The sequence below is a fragment of the Mauremys mutica genome, chromosome 2, assembly GCF_020497125.1.
Source record: "Mauremys mutica isolate MM-2020 ecotype Southern chromosome 2, ASM2049712v1, whole genome shotgun sequence".
In the NCBI taxonomy this organism is placed as follows: domain Eukaryota; kingdom Metazoa; phylum Chordata; order Testudines; family Geoemydidae; genus Mauremys; species Mauremys mutica.
In genome coordinates, this window is record NC_059073.1 from 280,238,350 (window position 1) to 280,260,783 (window position 22,434).

At 45.1% G+C, this 22,434-nt stretch overlaps 1 protein-coding gene across 2 annotated transcripts in view; it reads right to left on the minus strand.

Moving 5' to 3' along the window:
• The window catches only part of GALNT11 (polypeptide N-acetylgalactosaminyltransferase 11), an 83,640-nt gene extending 62,002 nt beyond the window's left edge, over positions 1 to 21,638 (minus strand). Inside the window, exon 1 of one of the 2 annotated variants that reach the window (XM_045005738.1) lies at positions 21,507 to 21,638. The gene's annotated coding sequence lies outside the window, so the exon portion shown is untranslated. Of the gene's footprint in view, positions 1 to 10,753; positions 10,822 to 21,506 lie in introns of those variants that run through there. The other variant, XM_045005739.1, reaches the window with a different exon arrangement.
• Between the last annotated feature and the right edge of the window lie 796 nt (positions 21,639 to 22,434).

Here is a 22,434-nt window from a genome sequence, read left to right on the forward strand (position 1 = left end):
AGTCACCCACAGACGTGACTTCCCAGAGACATATCGACAACTGTTATCAGAACTGAACATTACAGAACTGAGGACAATGGAGGAAATAGAAATAGACTGTACTGGTGACTGCATTTTATTGACAGTTGCCAAGAGAATTAGTTACACTTTTTGAGTTCTCTTGTCAAAAATTAAGGTCCAAGAAATCACATAATACCCAAAATGGAAAACTGGTCCTGAGAAATGTATTGATTGGGTGTTTCTGGCAGCCATCAGTTAGATTTATTGGTTTGTTCTGAGGGATGGGAGGAGAAAGGTAATTAAGAACCCCTAACGTAGACTTAACCAGAAAAATCTGGAATGCTCTTTCAGAGTTAAACTTGATCTAAACCAGTAAACCAAGATACACAATTCTTTCTACAGCTATATATGTAGCTATCAGCCACTTTGTTGTTGGTGGTGGTGGGTTTTTTTGTGGGGGGGGGGAGAGATTGGAGAGGGGAGGTGGCTGGGTCTTTTTTCAAGTGTCCATGGTTTTTAAAGAAGTAGGATTTGTCAAAGTATCAGAAATCACCAACAAAACTCTTCAGCTGAATCTGGCGAAGAACAAATCAGAAAAAGAGACAGCATCTACAGCCTCTTCCAAACGCTTTATGAATACTGATTATCCCTTACAACATCTCCGTGAGGTAGGTAGAAATTATTCCCTTGTTACAGGTGGGAAACTAACAGAGATTAAGCCTATGATCATGCTCCCACTGAAGTTTATAGCAAAATCCCACTGACTTCCAAAATGTAATATTGGGCCCCAAGTGACTTGGCTAAAATCACAAAGCATCACTGTTAATCAAACTCTGGCGTTCCCAGGTCAGACCATGCCACTCCTTCATTTGTTAAAGTTCTTCTTACAAAAAATATTTACCTGCTATTCTTACTAGGTGAAATTCATCCCTGTGCAAAGTGCCAGACTATGCAGCACTTAAGCCCAATGACTTAAGAGGGATATAAATGGAGCCTAAGTCTTGTGCTGGCCCTCTGCATACAGGTGCAATGCACGCACTGTCATTCAGGAGCCTTCTCCAATGCTCTAAAAAGGGATGCCACTGCTGAGCTGATACTTTAGAGTCATGAAAGTAGCCAGATAGTAAACAAAAGCTTGGGATTTCTGAATCATTTCTTCACCCAATCTAGTTGGCTCAGTACTTAGCTACACCATGGCTTCAAAGCATCTGCCTCAAGTCTCCCACTCCCTGTGCTAATGGAGGTCAAGGATGTTGCCAAGGTGAATCTAGACTCAGAAAAACAAGGGATGTTGCCAAGGAGCAAAAAGATTAGATGAACAACTACAGCCTCTCACGACAACAGTGTTTCTTGCTGACTGATCTGTAGACTGTTCAAGCTCATCCGCACTTCAGGAAGATCTGTTCACTAGCCAGTTTTTTCTGCACGGGGGCAGTGGAATGAGGTCTGTTTTAAGACTTTATCTAGCCTAAAAAACTGCTCTCTAGCAAACGTTAGAGCTGTCTCCCCACTGGCAACGAAAAGGCACCATTTTACCACATCCCCACCACACGCACGCAAAACACTGGCTGCGAACTGATCTAGTTCTTTTTTGCAGCACAGATATGCCCTTTCTGACTATTGCAGAGAAGACCAGTAATCACTCTGTTCTAACAGAGAATGGGCATTTTATTTCACAGACATCTAAGAGGAATCAGGGCTTCAATTAGGAGGAAAGGAAATAAGTTAGTGCCAGAGTGAAGAGAACCTCAGGGCCCCCCAGCTGGAAAGACTTTGTCCAGAGGTTAGCACGGTGAGAGAAAGCAGGCCTATCTTGCATGAATACAAATTTAATATGCAATATTCCACCTGTTCCTTGTTGAGATGTAATTGTCCCTCTCCCCCTGAATCCCACTGGTTTACGCCATGTTGTACACGACATATGAAGTATGAAACAGCATTTAAAACAAATCATGGCTTCACTAAAATCCAGAAGAGCAGATCCTTTCAATAACTTGCTATTTAACCAAAACATTCAGTGACAGTTTTGGAAGAAAGTGTAGGAGGATTATTTATTTTCTTTTAAGTTTCCATTTCTGTGGCAACATTTTGTTTGCGATTTGGGGAGGGGGTTACCCTGTCTTTACAAATAACACAACTATAAAAAGCTCATCAGGCTTATTAATCAATCTTAATTGCAAGCAGAGCATCTTGAGCTGGAACACTGAGGCCTTGTCTATACTTGGGATTTCAACCATCAGTCAGCTGGGATAGCTGCACCTGTGCAAATAAAATAAACAGCAATAAAAGCTCCAGTGCAGCTTACCTGGGTTTCAAGCAAGAGGCGGCTACTCGGGTGCATGCTACCAGAGAGAAGTGAGGTCTGCGACTATTGAAAGGAGGCACTAGGTTGGGACTCCTGGCCAAAACCTGTCCCACTCAATTTCCTCTCCTCCCCCTGCATCCTCTTTAATTGTAGTCTGATGGAGTGTATACTCCATCCCAGCTCTGAAAGGATTAATGTGGGCCTGAGAGGCTCATTAACCCTGGTTGTACCTGCAGGGTGGGCCATTCCTAATTAAAGATTAAACCCAGCTGGGACAGAACTGGGTGGTGCCATAAAGGCAGGAAGCCTGGAGCAGAAGTTGGTTACAGGGAGAGAAAGAAGAACTTTATAACTACTCTCTTAACAGAGAAACAGGAAGGAGCAGGAGGAGTGGATGCACAGAGGGTTGTGATGGAACTGGCGAGAGCTAGAATACCTTGCTGGGCAGATGGCTTATATGGGGCCCTGAGGTAAAGGGGAAGAACTAGCTCACCCAGGGAGAGGCTGAACACAGAGTATGAAAGCGTTCCTGAAGAAGCAGGATAGGACTTGCAGGCAGAAAGACCTGGGGAGTAGAACAGTGGAAGGAGTCTGTTTGTAGGAGCCCTGACATAAAGGCTGCAGTGGATTAGGAACACAGCCAAGGGCAGGAACCAGACCTCCAGGGAGAAGCCTTGGGAGGCACTGCTCATTACAAGACCCCGGAAAGAGGCTAAGGAGAAGGCCTGACAAAAAGAGTAATGACAGGGAGGCAGTAGCAAGGAGGCTAATGGGCACACCTTGCCTGTTCATTACAGGGTCTCTGGACTGGAATCCAGAGGGGAAGGAGGGCCTGGGTTCCCCTACCAGCCACTGGAGAAAGTGGTATGAAAACTCCCTGATGTAAGCGGATATGGATTTTTGAAAGGCTTTAGGCAGAGAGAGTAAGGACCATGGAGCCCAGAGTCAGGAGCCAAAAACTGATGATAGATTGTTGGACTTCTCGTGTCTTGGACTTTGTTTCTCCGAAAGGAGTGGAAATATAGTGTGACCTGACTTGAGACGAAAGAAGAGGCTGACCAGCACAGGACCAGAGTGATTAACCACTGGAACATTTTACCAAGGGTCATAGTTAAGGTTATGTTTTAGTCAGAAGTATTTTTAGTAAGTCATGGACAGGTCATGTGCCGTAAACAAACATTCACAGGCCCATGACCTGTCCATGACTTTTACTAAAAATACTTACCATGACTAAAACTTGGGCAGGGGTGCTCTGGGGGGGGGGGGTGGTCCAGGGGCATTGCGGGTGCTGGGAGTGGGGAATCGAGGTGACCCGGGACCCCCACTGGTGCTAGAGGAGGGGGGAACTGGGCTGCAGCACAACCCCCCCACTGGTGCTGGGGGAGGCCAGGCTGTGGCAGTGCTGGGGGGGGGGGGGGAAAGAAGGAACCAGGCCGCAACGCAGGACCCCCAGCTGGAGCTGGGGGGTTGGCAGGGCTCCCTACCTGGCTCCGCGTCCCTGCAGCTCCTAGGCAATGGTGGCAGGGGCCAGGGAAGGGGCTGAGCCCCCTCCCACACCCCCAAACTGCTGCTGCTGGGCCAGGGGCTGCCCAGCTCAGGCAGCCAGCACCAGCTGCTGCAGAAGTCATGGGGGTCAGAGAAAGTCACGGAATCCATGACAGACTCGCAGCCTTAGTCATAGTGGATTCTCCATCACTGACAATTTTCAAATCAAAATAAAATAATGCTCCAGAAATTATTTGGGGGAGTTTAATGGCCTGTGTCATACAGGAGGTCAAACCAGACGATCACAATGGTCCCTTCAAGTCTATGAACTGTCAGCAGACCACATAAGTGAGAAAAGAGTTCCTACACCAGTAAGAGAAGCAGGGAGATGATGAGACTCACTTGGAAAGTCCCTCACCTTAGAATTTTAAACTCTCCTCCGAGACCCAAGAACACTAATAGATCAACCACCAAGGCAATATATTAAGGAGTTGGCAGATACCTTCCTCCAAGTCCTAGCTCTCCAGATGCCAGCATGGGAAGAACCCTGTTTTGCCCCACCTCTCTCTCTCTCTCTCACCCACCCCAAGTGCAACCACGTCAACGCATACACAAGGGTATTCCAGTGGCTCCTCGTTCATTTCAGCCTCCAGTTCAAAAGTGTTTTTTTTAAATCCTCCATGAGTTTGTTTCAGTTGATTTCATAGATCTGGGGGGCCAATGCACAGCTAATGCCAGCCATCATTTGGCCCACAGTCTTTATCTACTCCTCTCCCTGCTCATCTAGCATAGCATGGGCTTCTTCCCTTTCTACGCACAATACAGTTACTGTCTGCAGGAGCTTTTCCCTTCCCATCTCTCTTCACTTCTCTAGCTCTGTGACGTTAGAGCATTAGGGTGGAAATTGATTTTAAGAGTTCACTGATCAGATTGATAAACACATCCCTTCAGCTGTCTGTGTATGGAATATAACAATACATGCAATGTCACTGCTTTCTGGTGCATGTCATCTTAAGTGTCCAAGGAAATATCCCTCCTCTCCCAGCTGACCTCCCGAAACAAGATTCTGAAGCTCAGGCATTAAAGCTCAGTCATTACGTTGTTCTAAGCCAACAAGCTGCTCGTGAGTCCAGAAGACGTAAAGAAGGATTTGTCTCTCAGACTACTTACTGTTCCTGCCCCAAGGCATTACCAGCCGTGTCAGCATACAGGGCAGGCTGCATTGAGAACGTGGCTGGTGAACATTTAAGGTCAGTGTAGGACACTGGTAAACAAGTGATAGTAAAATTCCAGCTCACACAATTTAACACAAGTTGAGTGGTTACCGGGCCAGAAGTTCAGATAGCTAGATATTAATGCTAGCACAGCTAGTAGGCTTACATAGTTAAAGCCTGACCACTTAATGTAAAGAAGCACACGGCCATGAACTAGGCAATACATTTAACTGAGGCTATGTCTACACTACACACCTCTGAAAGACTAAAGTTTTGTCATTCAATTGCCAGTGTAGACATAACGTTAGTGAGGAGAACCAAGGATCATCTATGCTACGAATATAACAATGCCGCTGAACCCATTTGCCCCCACGTTGGCCGCTATGAAGACATGGTTCAAGCATAGTTCCATTTCCTCAGTGGTTCAGGAGCCAAGTTAGCGATCAACATTACCCAAAAGGGCCACAGTGGTGTGAATTCATTGTTTCACTTACTATAGTACCATTCATATTTAACCAGTATGACAAGGGAATATTTAGTTTTTATATATGTCTATTATTCTCACAGCAAATACCGTAAGTTAATAACTTAATGCAAGTTGACACTTAATTGGTTAAGTTCCATAACAAGGTGCCCTAAGGGTTGTACCAGTCTAGCATAGCCTGAGCATGATGCTGCCATAATATTTCTCCCTATCATTACTAAAGGATATAGGTGACAACACATGAATGCTCAAAAGGACCTTAAATATACAATTAACCCCATTTTCTTCCGGAAGATGTATATGCTGGAAGAACATACAGGATGAACACAAGAACAATTTTTAAAAAATTAAATAAATAAATAAAACACCTAGCATTTTCTCTCATCTACAACATAACATTAATAATAGATACTAATTTGTACCTATAACACCTTCCAGTCAAGAATCTCAAAAGACTTTTTAAAGGTTAATTAAGCCTCAACGTCCTGTGCAGTAGGCAGGCCGTATTATTTATCATTTGACTAGCTCCTTGAAATCTAGCCATTTGGGGGAAAGCTAAAAGTAGTTCAGAGCACTATTTTGAGCATTTACAATCAAACACTGGTTTTTTTTTTTAAATTTCCCCCTCTCTCGTTGCTGGGTTCAAAGACCCCATTAACTTGTCCACTACTCGGCATGAGATCTGAATCAATCATCAAAACATTAAATAGATTTAATAATTAGCCTGAGAAAATGATAATTCACGGGCAACCAAAAAGCTGAGCATTTGCCATTCCCCACCGCAAGGAACTGATGCAGCTTAAGGTAATGCTGAATTGACACATTAGCCTTTAATCTTTTTAGCAAAACACTATAAATAAAGAGACTGCATTTCACAATACTGTATTTTGGCTTACAGTAAGGGATAGTTAGGTGATCTTTAACTAGTCATTGCTTAAATGCCAACATTCATTTGGATTAGCCTCAAACGAAACATTCTTCATCACTTAATGTTTAATCACTGTGCCCTGAGGTTCTGTCAGAGGTCAACTTGACCTCACATTGTTGAAACAGAAGTCAGAATTATTTGAAAAAAATCTTAACATAACTTTCAGGTTCTCCAAGCAGAGCTTTCCTTAGAAAACCACCATCACCACCAATTCCCCTGTAAAGTTGCCTGTGTACTGTCTCTGTTTTAAGTGACGAAACAAGACAGATCTTTGTGTATCCTCAGCTGTTAATCAACAAATTAGCAAAAAGTTGCCAAGTATTACTGTAATTTTCTGTGGAAGGAATGTGATCTCTCTGCTAGTTCTTCTATAGCAGGAGTTCTCAAACTGGAGGTCGGGACCCCTCAGGGGGTCGCAAGGTTATTACATGGGGGGTCACAAGCTGTCAGCCTCCACCCCAAACCTCGCTTTGCATCCAGCATTTATAATGGTGTTAAATATAAATTAAAAACACTTTTTTTATATAAGGGTGGTCACGCTCAGAGGCTTGCTATGTGAAAGGGGTCACCAGTACAAAGGTTTGAGAACTACTGTTCTATAGGGTCCTGGCTAAAACTTTTAAAAGAAACGTCACTTTATCTTCTTGGTTTTTATAACCTAAATTTGTTAGTAGTTTCCTAGCTCCTAATGTTGGTGCTTAGGTGGTAGCAAATACTGTCAAAAAATAAGTTTTTCCCTATTTCCACCCTCCCCAATGTTATCATCTCCATGAATTTTTCAACCAAACAGTATTAACAGCATATTGAACAGGAGTCTCATATGGAGGGAAAATAATGCTACTCCCCCAGTCCACTCATGATACCAAAATGGAGCTGTCACTCAGAGCAGATTGTGTATTTTATGATGAGGGCTCTCTTCTCCACGCTTTAATGGGATGTCGTTAGCAGTGTTGACAATATAAATTACATTCATTAGGTTTCAGAGTTAATACAGTAAGATGAAAAGTTGTTCAGACCTCTGAGAGCTATTGATTCAGGTTGCCTGCAGACTCCAGCAGGCTCCAGTTTATATTGAGTTCAGATTCTGAAGGTTTTCTTTGCAGCACAAAGGCTAGACACATTTTTAAATGAAAGCTTACGATTCTAGAGCACAAGAAACTGGTAATCAAGAACCAACCCAACCTGACTCCTTAATAATCAATTTCCACTGGTTCGTTAACAGTACAAAACGACGTCCACTCACCAATATGACTTACTGAGAGGCTTTCCTTACATTTGTCAAATGTAGGGCCTCCTGCAGTTTAATTACTGCCATTATAGACGAGAAGGCAGACTACTGTACATTGTGAATTAGATGGCTATTTTGTGACATGCAGTAGTTATGCAATAACAACTCTTACGTCGTGCTTTTCATCAGGGCATTTCAAAGTGCTTTACACAGCAAGTATCATTGTTCCCAATTCACAGCTGGGGAAACTGAGCTGGAAATCATTCAACGTCCAACATGTGCAGGAGCTAATAATCAGCTGTGAATGGTTTAGAAGAGGACTCTAAAATCACTCTAAGGATAAAAGACACCCACTTCCACACAACAAGAGTGCCCCAAAGCCTGCCATTCAGTATGTGAGCACAACTCCTCTTCATTTAGATCGGGGTGGGCAAACTATGGCCCGGAGGCTGCATCCAGCCCTTCAGATGTTTTAATCTGGCCCTCGAGCTCCTGCAAGGGAGCAGGGGCTTGATCCACACGGCTTCTGGAAGCAGCGGAACGTCTCCTCTGTGGCTCCTACATGTAGGGGCAGCCAGGGGGCTCCACATGCTGCCCCCACCCCAAGTGCCGCCCCCACAGCTCCCATTGGCCAGCAAACAAGGCCAATGGGAGCTTCAGGGGTGGCAGCTGCAGATGGGGCAGCGCGCAGAGCCGCCTAGCTGCACCTCTGCATAGGAGCCAGAGAGGGGACATGCTGCTGCTTCCAGGAGCTGCTTGAGGTAAGCGCCGCCCGGCGGAACCTGCACCCCTGACCCCCTTCCACGCTCCAACCCTGATCCCACTCCCTCTCTCCGAACCCCTTGGTCCCACCCTCCTGCATCCCAGAGCCCTCACTCCCCCACCCGCACCCCAATCCCCTGCCCGGAGCCCCCTCCCACAGCCTGATCTCCTCATTTCTGGCCCCACCCAAGATCCTGCACCCCCAGCCAGAGCCCTCACTCCCTCCCACACCGCAACCTCAAATTTGGTGAGCATTCATGGCCCACCATACAATTTCCATACCCAGATGTGGCCCTCAGGCCAAAAAGTTTGCCCACCCCTCATTTAGATGATATATGACTAGAAAATGCAGATTTGAAAGGCCTGGAAAATAACTTATCTTATTTGCAGAGGTGCTGAGCACCTGAAGCTCCCACTGAAGCCAATGACAACTGCTGATACCCATCTTCCAACAGTGAAGTAGATTATACGTATCATTGTTAATAATACTCTCCATCTTTTTTCAATCAGATGCTCTCAAAGCACTCTACAGATATCAATTTAGCATCACAATAGATATTTACCCTCCTTTACAGATAGGGAAATGGGCATAGAGAGATTTGTTGCCTGATTTTTAGACACGCTGAGCACCTGTAACTCCCTCTGAAGAGCTATCCTTCTTGAAGTCAATGGGAGCTGCAGATACTCAGAACCTCTAAAAACCCAGGTTGTCTTGCCTAAGGTCACACAAATCTCTGGGAGAGCCAGGAACAGAACTCAGATCCCCCAACTCTCAATCTAATGCTGTTACCACAAAACTATCCTTCCACTAAAAATAACTGGCTATATCCCACTAATAGACAATGTACACAAAACTTAAAAACCCTAAATTGAAATGTGTTGCACGAATAATACCATAAACATTCACCTACTTAAACTATTTGGCATTTTCCCAAGCTGTTCTACCGTTGTAAATGGTTCACATAACAATAACCTACAATGTTTTACACTTTGGACTTGAAACAAACCTCAAGATACCTTTCTATGCACTATAGCTATCTTGGATTTCATACACTATATACTGTAATGTCGTCCCAGGAATGTCATGTTGAATTTGAGGAAATCCAAAAGCTTCTTTAGATAGTTTTGGTAATAATAAAGCTTTAATTAGACGGAATTCACCACAGGGTAAACAAATTACTGGCAAACTATATTTTTCAGAAATATTTTTCTCCATCTACTTCCAGTTTCTAATTTCAAAGTACTTCTATAATGAAGAACTCAAATGTTCATCTCTCTCTCTCCTCAAAGAGTCCCAAATCTGTGCCAACAAAATGCTTCAGTTTTCTTACTAGGAAAGAACACCCATAAATATCCCTCCTCTCTGATGAGAAACTACATACTCCATGGTCCCATGATGTTAGCACAGGTCCAAGCAACTAGAATTTAGATGCAAAAAGCAGCTATAAGAGTTTGGAAGGAAAATAAATCTCGTAAGACCCAGAGTCTCATGTTAATAAGCTACGTAACAGAACAGCCTAGTCCCGTTTTAGGTATAATCAGTGGTGCAACCTTGTGTCAAGCAGATTAACACAACAGCCTGGTTCATGATTAGAGAATACAAACACTTACGTATTGGAAACATCAGCTTATCAAAATCCTAAAATGGTCACACTGAGCAAATAAAGTGGTGCTCACTCGTTGGACATATATATAGTTGTGCTGCACAGTCCTCCTTCGATCCTAGAATGTTATTGTTACCAACATACCCAGTACCCTATATAGATGGGCTGCTCTTACCTACCCCTCTTTCTAACAAACGTGCCATGCCACAGAATTACTCCACTGGCAGGTACTTCAAGCCATCCAGAGCCTAAACACACTGCATGCCATTCATGCTGTCCTGATGATTTCCTCTTCCTTTCCGGTGCTAATAGATATTTCTCTTCCTACCAATAAGGACATTCTCTTTTCAACAGCAGAGCCAGCTCTGGGACAAGCCATAAAGTTCATGTGCTAGCTCCCAAGAAAGGTATAGGGATTGAGTAATACAAGCAATACAGGTCATGATAGGTGTTCTGTGACTCTGCCTCTCTCCTCCTCCTTCATACACAGCTGTAAGTACTGTAAGATTAAAAACACTCAATACTACCCTTTGATTCAACACACAGAAGAGACTGCAAGGTCAATCACATGGAAAAAAGCTGCCCAATACACTTCTATTTAAAAATCTACCTAGCTGGTCCTTTGCAAATTACACTTACAAAGCCTGCAGATACAGCCACAAAAGAAAACTAGATACATATAAAACAGTAGGATAATTTTAAGACACACATTCTGCATAATGAATTGCACAAATAAGTCTCACCTTTTCCCCAGCAGAGCCTGCACAAGAGAAGCAATGCAAGGTTACGTGGTGAAAATACGTTTGCTGCAGTTACGGTCAAATCCAGTTGGTGTCTTCATTCTCAATGAACAATACAACACTGAGCCTAAAACTTAACGCTTTCCTGCTGAGTGCGGCTCATAAGTTCTAACTGAGAACTGTGGCAACAAATACAAGTCTCTCTGTAATAGGCAAAATTGGATGAAATCTTAGGAAACAAATGCAGCAAAACTATTTCTGATTTGGCTGCATATCCTGCCCCAGAGAGCAGTTAGATTTTTTTTTTTAACTGATGTATGAGCTGTATGTTTGGCCGTAAGCAATCACAAGACCTTGCAGTGCTGATTACTACAGGGGTGTAAATACTAGCTATGCATATCATTACTAAGGCATCAATCTCCACAGTCTCTATCCACTATACATTATGGTTGGAGTGGTAAGAACCACAACAGTTAAGATGGTATAAGAGTTTCCATTCTAACCACCCCTTTGCCCCTCAGTTTTTAAATTGTAATTTTATTCATCTTTCATTTTGGGGGCTTGTCTTCTGCTTGAAGTTGATCTTTTTTAATTGAGCAAATATGGTTTTGCTCTTTTTTCCCCCTCTACTGTAAGTAAAGTAGAAAATACATTTTCCCATAATAAACAATAAAAATATTGAGACTTCTTTTGAACAGACCTCCTGCCAAAAGAGTTGGCGGATAAGCACTGAAATTTCGCAGCAAAACAGACCTCACTGAGCAGAAATACTTGAGTGGGCCAATAAGTTCTAAGCCATTACTGAGCACAAACAATACATTTTGCTCAGGTACCATGCAAACATGACCAGTTAAAGTTCCAATTCTGCAATGCGATTAGTGAGGGCAGAGGGGTCCACTTGTGTGGAATTGTTTGCAGAAGTAGAGCCTTGTTGTGTAGGGGAAAACACATGTAAAGTGTGTATGGGCTGATAAAAAGACTTGGCAGGAGCACCTTGTATAAGGATCAAAGGTAAAGGAGGGCTTCTCTGATGTACTTTATAAGCAGAACTCCTAAAGAGACCTGACAATCTTTCCTAATAGTTTTGATCATGGAAAGGATGTGCTGTTGGCCTATTTTTTTTTGCAAGCCAGCAGAAGCTCAACCAGTCATGAAGAGTTAAATTGTTTTAGGTGTTTTCTTTTTTCATTTTAATATCTGGGAGATCCCATACAACTATGTACATTAGAAGTGTCAAGTTGGCAAAGTTAAGCAGTCATCTGTCAGGAATGCCAGAATTAAGGCTGCATACAGAACCTCTGCCCAGACTCCACCCACTGATTTCAGTACAACATGGCTGTGCAGTCTGCCTCCATGACTGAATTTGGTCAACCTGGAAGTACATGCATGTTTTATTGATTTGTTTTGAAAGGCCTCTGAAAAAGCTGACAGACCACTCCGAGCTTGGACAGTCCAGGCAGTGGTTCAAGTTCAGACTTTTCATGAGCAAGTGCAACTCCACTCGAAAAGGATCTGCTTATACCAGGTATGAATTTGGCCCAATGCACATGTTAAACCATGATCTGAACACAATATTCTGATACAGTGGTACATAGCAGCATGCCCCTCCAACAATAGCACCTTCATTGGTAACTACCTAATTCCTATTAACATTGCTCCACTTTGGCATTGTCTTTTTATAGGAACTTCTCTCCCCACATGTCTCTCCAGGGACTGGCTCTTTAATTTGGCAAAGGAGCTACAGACATAGAGTAGCCATTTTATATCTGCTTGCTGTATCTCTCTCCCCCTGAAACCGTTGTTCCCAACTCCAGTTCTGTTTTTCCTGCTTATTACATTTTGTATTATCGTAGTGCCTCCTGATCAGATGGCACATTCTGACTATATTCCAGTTTCAATTTAATTGTTTTGGGTGTATTGTTTGTTACTAAAATACCTAGAACAAGAGCCATAAACCATTCAAAAAACAAGCTTAAGAAACAGTTCAAACAAATGTTTTACTTTATGGACATGGAGCCGATCTGCAACTCTGTGATCCCATTGAGTTCAGAGGTTCAGCACAGAACTGAAGAGCATACTTTTGGTATTAGAGCCACACGGAACAGTTGAGACATGTGGCTTTCACTTTTTAACAAAAAACTTTCATTCTCTGTGCTGAAACTAAAAATATTGGTAGAATTAAGCCTATACCCCTCTTCTCTATTTACAGAAGATTCTCTTGAACCACACCCACTTTCTCAATAATGCCTACAGAAATCACCACCATGTGTAGAATACTGGAATATAGACTGACTGACTTCAGCTCCATGTTCTTTCCCCATCACACTGATATAGCAGAAGCATAATTTGAGCACTAGCTTGAACTGTGGGAGAACCAGGTACAATTTCCTTCTCGGCCCCAGACTTCCTGTGTGACCTTGGGCCAGTCATTTAGGGGTAGATCAGCAAGGTGGGAATCCACAAAGGTATGCAAGTATCTAAACCCCAGACGTAAGTGCCGTAACCTGAGGTTTAGGCACCTAAGTCCCAGTTTTGTCTCCACTGTATCCACAAACCATCCACGGAACCCTGTAGGTGCCTAAACTCACTTGGCATCTAAATTTTCAGAGTAAAATTTCCTTAGGTATCTCTGATTCTGCCTCTGGGCATGTACATTGATGCTTCACTCTTATCTCCTGCCTAAGTCCCGGACATAGGCAGGAGAGTTATATGGGCCCGTGGTGCCTGCGCGCCACCAATATTCAGGAAGGTGGGCTCGGCTCCACCAATGTTCGGGCTTATATTTTCAGAACCATCCTGTCCATAGGAAGGACCGGGGCAACTGCCCGGGGCCCATGCTTTGGGGGGATGCGGGGTCCAGGGTGGCCTGGAGGGTTAGCGGGGGGTCTGGTGCTGGCAGCAGTGAGTGACCTGGCCCCAGCCCACCCCATTCTGCTCTGCTCTGCCCCACCCTGCTTCTTCCCACCCCTGCTCCACGCATGCCCCACCCCCACTCCGCCCTTCCCCCAAGTCCCTGCCCTGCCTCTTTCCCCCCACCCCCGAGCGATGCAGGAGCTGGCAGGGCGGAGCGCAGCAAGGTGGGCTGGGACCTGTTCTGGACACCACCAAAAATTATACAAACTTGGAGCTCATGGTCCCAGAGCAATTCACAAATCAGGGAAAGACAGACATTCGGCCACCTAAGCTGTGTGTGGGGCCTGATCCAGGAGGCATGCTCAGAGGACACCTACCCGATGGAGTTTTATTCAAAATCCAGCCAGAGAAGGAGCGTGTGGTGGTGGCAGCAGTGTCACCACCTATCTTATAACTATTAGCCCAGTGGTTAGAACACTCACCTGGGATATGGGAGACCAAGATTCAGTTCCCTGTTCCTCTTTCCTCCTCAGACAGAGAGGGGTGTGTCTCCCACCTTTCAGGAGGCTGCTCTAACCACTAGGCTATAGGATATTTTGATGTGGGGCTTCCACAATCTCTCCTGTTGAAGCTGTTGTGCTCTGAATAAATAATGAAACAGTGGTTGAAACAGGGGGACTGGATTCGGGGTCCCCTACCTCGTAGGTCAGTTCCCCAATGACTGGACCAGAGAGAGTTATTTTCTCTCTCTGGCCCAATGACTATTCCACTGTGGACAAACACTTACAATCATTAGTCCAGGGAAGAGAAGGAATGGGGGATGGAAGGGGTATGATTGTGAAATCCTTAATCTGGCAAAAGTTCTTTTGAAATAAAAAGTTCAAGTATTGCCAAACTAAAGAGTAGGCAATCAGGTCCAAAGACTCGGGGTAGACAATAATGGTGACAATTGAGCTCTGTAATAAATCATGACAACTCCCTATCTCTATACAAAAAACTACAAACTGTCTCTGAAATTAGTGATATACTGTCCCAGAACTGTGTCTACAAAACACTGTCAAAAAGGAGGGGTCTGTTCACGTAATGTTAGTGAAAATCCATTCCAGGACTGCAACAAATGCAATCTTTAGTAACACACACCTGATCTATGTTTAAAGGGTTTCCCAGCATAGTTATGTTGGTCAGGTGAGGGGGAGGGAGGAAATCACAGCCTTAACTAACACAGCTATGCAGACAAAATACCTAGTGTAAATGCAGTTTAAAAGCAAACAAGTGCTTTTACCAGTGTAGCGGGGTAATGACCCGCTCCAGCCCTGACAGGGTTGAAACCAGCCCTGGGAGAGGACTGTCAGGCTGGGAGAACAGCCCAGGCTGAGTAGAGAAACAGCCGCAGCTGTGGACACGCCCCAGACGGACTCACCTGGCCCTATAAAGGGACTGCTGGGCTAAAGCAGTTTTACTCTCTCTCTCTCTCCATTCAGAGAGAAAGGGGCCTGGCTGCAGGGAGCTAGAGATAAGGTACCTGAGTGGAGCAGGGCTAGGGATAGGGATAGGGATAGGGATAGGGATAGGGATAGGCAGAGGAGCTCCAGCCTGGAAAGCCCCAGGCTGTGGCTTAGCATTGGGCCAGCTAGGTACTGGGGGTTGCAGAGGGCAGCCCAGGGGTAGCCAGAGGCAGTGGGTCCAAACCCCTTTGCCTGTGATGAGTGGCTTATACTGCAGTCTGCCCCACTGAAGGGGGGCTAGATGAAGACTAGGCAGTAGACAAGACTGAGGTGAAGTGGGGATAGGGGGTGGGGGCTCCCCTGGGATGGGGAGACCCAGAACTGTGGGGTTACTGCCAGGGGGCAGCACCCCAGATAATGGGGCACTGGGTCCTGGGAGGGACACAGGAGCCAGAGTGAGGTAAGGTGGACCACCTGCCTCCAGAGGGTGCTCCAACGGCTGGAGAGCTAATTCCTGGAGATGACCAGCAGGAGGCGCTGCACGGGTGGGTCCACACCCTAACAACCGGTATGGCTTTATTTCTTTCAGAGAACAAAAGAACTTGTTAGTACAAACTGCATTCCTACTATAAGGGTTTGCTCACAGCTATACCAGCAAACCTCATCTACTGGAGGCAACATCACAGAAAGCAAGTTCATTGACAAATAAGCCAGCAGGTTTGGTTACCCAGCAGGACAGGAAAAGTGGATGACCTCATAAGAACTGGATACAATTAGGCTTTAGCAGTTGGCAAGCTAGCCACAAGCAAATACTGAAGAGAGGATTTTTCTCTATTCTTTAACTTCAAACGTAAATGTCATTAGCTTTTGCCATACAGAGTTTTACACTTTTGAGAAGGAGGTATTGTTTCTAGTAATTAGTCACCTTTTAGGCTTAAGCAATATCTGATTTTAGGCCTCTTCTGTACAAGAAAATCTACACTGATTTAACAAAGTCAAGATTACAGATTGTTCTAGTTCAACTAAGGAAAACCTCCAGGTAAATGCACTTAAACCATTTTAACCCCCACTTAAACCAGTTTCACTTACATCAATTAACTGATACAAGCTAAGTTGACTCAAGCACATTTAAGGGGTTTGCACTGATTAAATAAATCCATTTTAAATCAACTCTATTACACCAGTTCAGCTTCTCAAATAGACATGGTCTTACTCTTCAAGTAGAAGACAATCCAGCCCAGCACACAAACAGGTTAAGCTTTGCTCTCAATCATCTCTACCAATACAAAATAGGAAGAGTTTTCCACCTCTGTCTCCCAAGGCTGAGCATCTAGATCTTGGGAGTAGGGGCTCTACCCTCATTTCCCTATCAGTCTCAGGGTATTTGTTTTTCAAGGCTTGATTTTAGCGTATTTACAGTGGTGTAGATGTGTTGTGCAAGACACACAATGCTTGGTTTGTTCACCCAGGTGTTAGATATCTCACCCTATTGTATGTAACAAAGAGGACAAGCAGAGAGAACTGTAGCTTGCCTACATTTGTTTTTTTTGTTTTTTAAGCCAGCATACCTATACCACCACAAACCCCGAATGCAGATACTCTCCAGTGGTGGAAAGCAGGACTCATAACAGTGCACCTTATTCCAGTTTCAAACCAGGGTCAATCACACCAAAGTAGTACATCCAGACTGAAGGCTAATATTGGAGAAGCTGCACCACTGCAAAAATCCTTAACTTAGGCAAGCCACCTGTCACATAGGAGGAAACTGAGGTACAGTGCATGAGACTATTCTTATGCAAACATTTAAATCAATACTGCAGTTCAGACACATGTTAGGCAGTGTATTACGCTGCATGTTTATTACACTTCCAAGTCTTTGAGTCGGGTTATAGGGGAATAAAACTTCTATCTTTGGCTTTGGCTACACTTACACTTCAAAGCGCTGCCGCTGGGAGAAGTGTAGTCAAAGCGCCAGCGCTGGGAGAAAGCTCTCCCAGCGCTGTCCGTACTCCACCTCCCTGTGGGGAATAACGGACAGTGCTGGGAGCCGCGCTCCCAGCGCTGGGGCTTTGACTACACTGGCGCTTTGCAGCGCCGCAATTTGCAGCACTGGAGAGGGTGTGTTTTCACACCCTGCTGCAGCGCTGCAAATTTGTAAGTGTAGCCAAGCCCTTTGTAAATGTACTTGAAGTCAGTACTAGACTTATATTGCAAGTACACTGGTTTTCTAAAAGTGAGCTTTATTTTGTTGTAGTGGAATAGCTTGTACATAATTTACAAGTGAAATATTAAGAAAAAGTTACACAATTTACACTGATAGTCAAGAGAAACAGCAAGCTAACACATTATAGCAAGCAGCATTTACTAAGTCCTTGAACTACTGCACCAAGAGAGCCATCCACATTTTTACATATGTTACTAAATGTCAGCTATTGAACCAAGTTCTCTCTGCTAACAGGGCTTCTAGAGAGAAAAAGTTGCAGCAGCAGCTGCACTTTTTCTCCAAGCACTCACTACGTGTTTAAAGGATGATCTTACTGATTCTTGTTTAAATGCAGTTTGTCTTTATCCATCTCCAAAGTCCTTTAACAGAAGATGAAACTTTAAGTGAATACAGCTACACACAGCTCTTAAATTGGCTTCACCACATCAATAAAAATTGATTGAGGAAGTAAAACAGGTGTTTATACTTGTACTTGCAAAAATATACCTACACACTTGTCCTCATACAGCATGCAAAAATAGTTTCAACACAGCATTTCTCAAGGACCATGGTGTGATATTTATTCTTACTCAAGTTGATTATCTTAATGCTACTTGACCACCTCATGTTATACAAACAGGCAGGAGATGTTATTCTCTAGTGTGTTCTGGAAAGATGGTAAACTCAGTACAGGTCTATTGCATCTTAGGCGCATTTAACATGTGCGATTTCAGCTTTACGCAATCAGCAAAAACAAGAAAAAGAAGAACAATTTAAATACTGTTTCTGTAGTGCGGGCGATTCTGCCCGCCATTACACTCAATGTAGTTTTGACTATACGCGATTTTCGCTTTACGCACTGACTGCGGAACGTAACCCCAGTGTAAGATGAGACAGACCTGTAACCAGTCCATCCTTTAGCAATACCTTTCCACACTTGATTTTGCTTCTTCAGCTCCTGGCATCCCCTTCATATTTCCTTCTTCATTAATCAGTACAGTCATCACATTGCTAGACTCAGCCCTGCCAGTTGCTTATACTTTGCAATCTTTAGTTGCATTACCTTTTCATTCAGACTAATGAAATGAAAAACGGTTCCCTTTGTGTCCTTTTCACCCATGTTGTACCTATCCCTCTTCCACAGAGTGCTCTGCATTTTCCATCACAACATTTGCTTAATAATGTCTAAATTTCTTATTCCCTATGTGTTAATCAGTCTGTTTGCATACACTCCAGACAGAATGCTCTTTTATCTTTAAACGCCACTAGGTATGCACTCTAATACAATCTTTGCTGCTGTACTGCACAGTACGTTCAGACAAATTTTCTTAAGTACTAGTAACCCATCTTTCCATTTCCATCCCACCATGTTGTCTCCTTTGAGTAGCTTGACATTTCACCTACTCTAATTTTACATCAATATGAAATTTGTTACCAAGGTCGCTATTTTACATGTACTTTATAACCACTGGCACAACACACCTGATCAAGAATTCTTTGGACTTTCATTCCTATGTACAAGAGAACTCTTTGCAGAGACAAATTGTTATGTCCTAGGGGCAGCCGGTGTAGGAAGCAATCACTTGAGGCCAGAGAGCAGACAGCTAACCAAAACCTCCATTTTATTTACAGAGACAGAGAGCTCACTCAGCCGGTTGAAACCGGCTGAGCTATCCCTTAATAGTCTAACTCAGTTGCCATAGTAACAAAACCCATGACAACCAAATACACAACACAAATCAAAACTTTTAGATAATGGAGCCAGACAACAGGCTCTGGAGTTTTCAGTCAGGATTCCCAGATACTGTGTACACACACCTCATAGCCTGCTACCAAGCTTCCTCAGTTGAGAGAGAGAGATGAAGAGCTTATTAGAGATGTAGTCTTGGTTTCTTTCCCTCCCCTGCTGCTGAAGAGCTCATGAACTCTGCAAGAGCTTAAACCTGCAGCTGAGAGGAAGGCTAGGAAGGACTGCAGTTCTTCTAAATCAATTACACTTGGAGAGGCCAAATGGTTGATTATTAAAACCCCTCAGGACTTTGATGCTCTTCTACTATAATAGGAAGTCTAACCCACTTGTTGGCTATTTCACTTATGCAGGCTGATGGGAGCAGAGAATTCCAAACTGCAGTCTGTTATGAGCTGACTACTTTCCAACATCTGCATTTCAGCAGACCACAAACATGTTACTTTCCTAATATTAGTTTTCTATATCATTAGTTGCTGTAGTGGCCAGAGGGAGGTTATGTGATCACAAATCAGAGGGAAATTGGCTGCACAATCAGGACTAAAAGGGAGGTGGTTGCATCTCTATTAAGATGTGGTCCACATTAAGAAAAAGTTAGAGAACCTTTAGAGTAGATCATATTCAGAAGCTGTCCATGCAAGTGATATTTAATATTTCTGAATAAGCAAAAGATCCCAGTGATTTGATAAGCTAAAATGAACTTTCCAGAAGTACAAGCATAATAGCAAATACTAGAGTAGAAGAGGGCTATTGAGCCTGTGACCTGCATAATTACAGTATTCATGAAATCTTTTAACATGATACCACAACTGTGACCCAGAAATCAACACCCTGACCATGAGGGAAAGTGGACAAAACACAGATTGTTTATAGAGAACTAAGAGTGAAATCATGTAAAATTATTTTTGGAACAATGGGAGCTGTTCTCTGTACAGTACTATAGCTGATAATGTAAAGATCACGATACCATTGATAGAGATGCTATCAAAGGCAATGGTACTGTTTCTTGGTTTGTTTGTTTTTTAATAGTCTCAACCAGTTTTAGCCACCTAGGCAGGAGCTGAAAAAAGGCTATTTGGAACAGTAGCCTCTGAATGCAGTCTGTGCTTCCAATGCCAGATGCACAGCAGGCCAGCCCCACTGTGCTGCTCAGAAAGTAACAGCTGGCAGCAGAGAACTTTTTGGTGGTTCTGTCAACAGCAAGTTTGTGAGGGGAAGTCTTTCTACCTTGCAAACACAGACTAAGGATCTGCACTAGACCATATCGGGATTGTTAGCTCAAATGCCAGAAGTGACTTGAGACTATCTTCCTCTTTATGAACTAAAAATAATTTGCAAGATGCCCAGTTGAAGGGCTAGACCCCAGCCATGTAAAATAACCACTTACCTGTGAAGAGGGGAGAGACAGTTCAGTGATGAGCACCATACAATGGAAGCCACAGAAAACGCATAGAGAAGAGATTAAGAATAAACTCCCTGGCTGGGAAGTTATGGCAGGTTTAGATACAGTGGGTTTTTTGAGAAGTAGGAAGGAAGAGAATGCCTGGCTCCTCCTTGCAAGGGAATCAACATAGGCACTGGTGGCAGCAAAGTAAGACTATAAACATACAGAGGACTAGTTTTAAAGACTTACAGTTATACAATTTCCACCCTACCCTACTACAGAGAGTCTAGTTGATGCCTGCTGCTCACCTAGGTGTATGCAGAGATAAGAAAAAGGTCATGCTGTCATCCATGCCATCTGGTAAAACTCAAGCTAGCCTAGGCGTTGTCTTCTTAGGAAAGTTTTTACCAGATATAGCAGTATTATTTAAATGTACACCCTAAAGCTTACCCAGTTCAGCACTCTGGACTTTCAATTTAGAAGGGGAGGCAGAGTAGAGTCACAAACCCATTTGTTCATTGGGAACAAGGTACATGCAATGAGCCTGCATACTGCACCTTCGCTATTCCATGCTTCTCATCTGTCCCTCCAAATGAGAGAACTGCCTCATTTCAGACTCAGTTCTCCTCTGACACTGATGTTCAGGTCTAAGGGGCAGCTGACCGTGAGAAACCCTCTCCGCAGTGGCTGGTCGGAGCCCTTCCGAGGGGAGGGGCAGAGAAAGACCCCGTCGGCTCCTGCAGAACCTGCGTCCACTGTGACAAGTGTCAAGTTCTGATGGCTCCAAACCTACCCGCCGCTGCGGGTGAAATGCCCGCGGCCCATCCCCCAGCCTTGTCCTCCTGAATCTGCAGGCAGCCGGACTCCTGGCCCCGGCCGGGCTGCCCAGGGAGGCGTTTCGGAGCCCGGCGGGGGGGGGGGGGGCTCCCCATGCCACCTAGCATGAGCAGAGCGGGTGCGCGGCCCCCGCCCGTGCACGGGGGAAGGGGGGATCTAGGGGCTGGCCCGCTGGCTCCGCAGGGGCGAGCCCCGCTGCCTGCGCCTCCCCGCCAGGCTGGCAGCTCCGGGCGGCGCCGCCCCCGCTTCTGGCCAGGGGCTCCAGCCCCGCGCGCGCGCGCACTCACCCCCGCTCCGGCGGCCCGGGCCCGCCAGCTTGCGGCTCTCGGACGGCGGCATCTCGCGCGCGCCCGGCCCCGGCGGCTGATGCTGCCCGTCAGCGGCGCGGACAGACTGCACCGGGCTCGCGACGCGCTGCGGCGGCGGCGGCGCCACGTGACCGCCCCTCCGCCCAGCCCCGTCACGTGACGCGCGCGTGCCGGCCGCCGGCCATGACACTAGAGGCAGGGGCGGGGGAGGGGTCCCTGTTATGCGCCTTGGGAAGCCCCCCGCGCTCCCTGGGCTTGCGGGAGATGAGAGCGTCCCCTAGGGGCGAGCAGGGTGTGACCAGGCACAGCCACCGCCTGGGGGCGCCGTGCCCACCCCATGGGGCTAGGGGCTGCACAGACACAGGGGACTAGGAGGAGGAGGAATCCCAAGGATGAGCCCCATGTTACAGATGGGGGAACTGAGGCACAGAGAGAGACCACGTGACTTACCTGAGCTGGCACAGGAAGGTGTGACAGAGCTGGGAACTGAACGCAAGTCCCCAACTCACAGTCCAGCCCAGGGGCTTACCCACAAGAGCGCCCACTCTCCCCGGGAGAAGAGAGAGCAGTGGGTCAGGTGTTACCTCTCTCTCTGGGTTATGACCTGCCCTCTGCTGCAGAGGGGCAGGGAGAGAAGGGGCCTGAGAGCCTTATTGTGATGAGTCAACTTGTTTGAAGTGAGAGAAGACAAGAAAATCATTTTAACTTATACACCTCTTAACTGAGGTTGCAGAAGGCGAGCGCAGAGTGAGTCAGGGAAATAATGCGACCAGAGTTTTTTTAAACCAAAAACTGCTCTTGATAAGGTGGCTTCAGAGTTGGCTATTTATTCAGCATGGAAAATTAATCTCCTTCCACCCTGCATGCCGGGAAACAGACATGTGCCATCAGATAATTATGTAAGCAG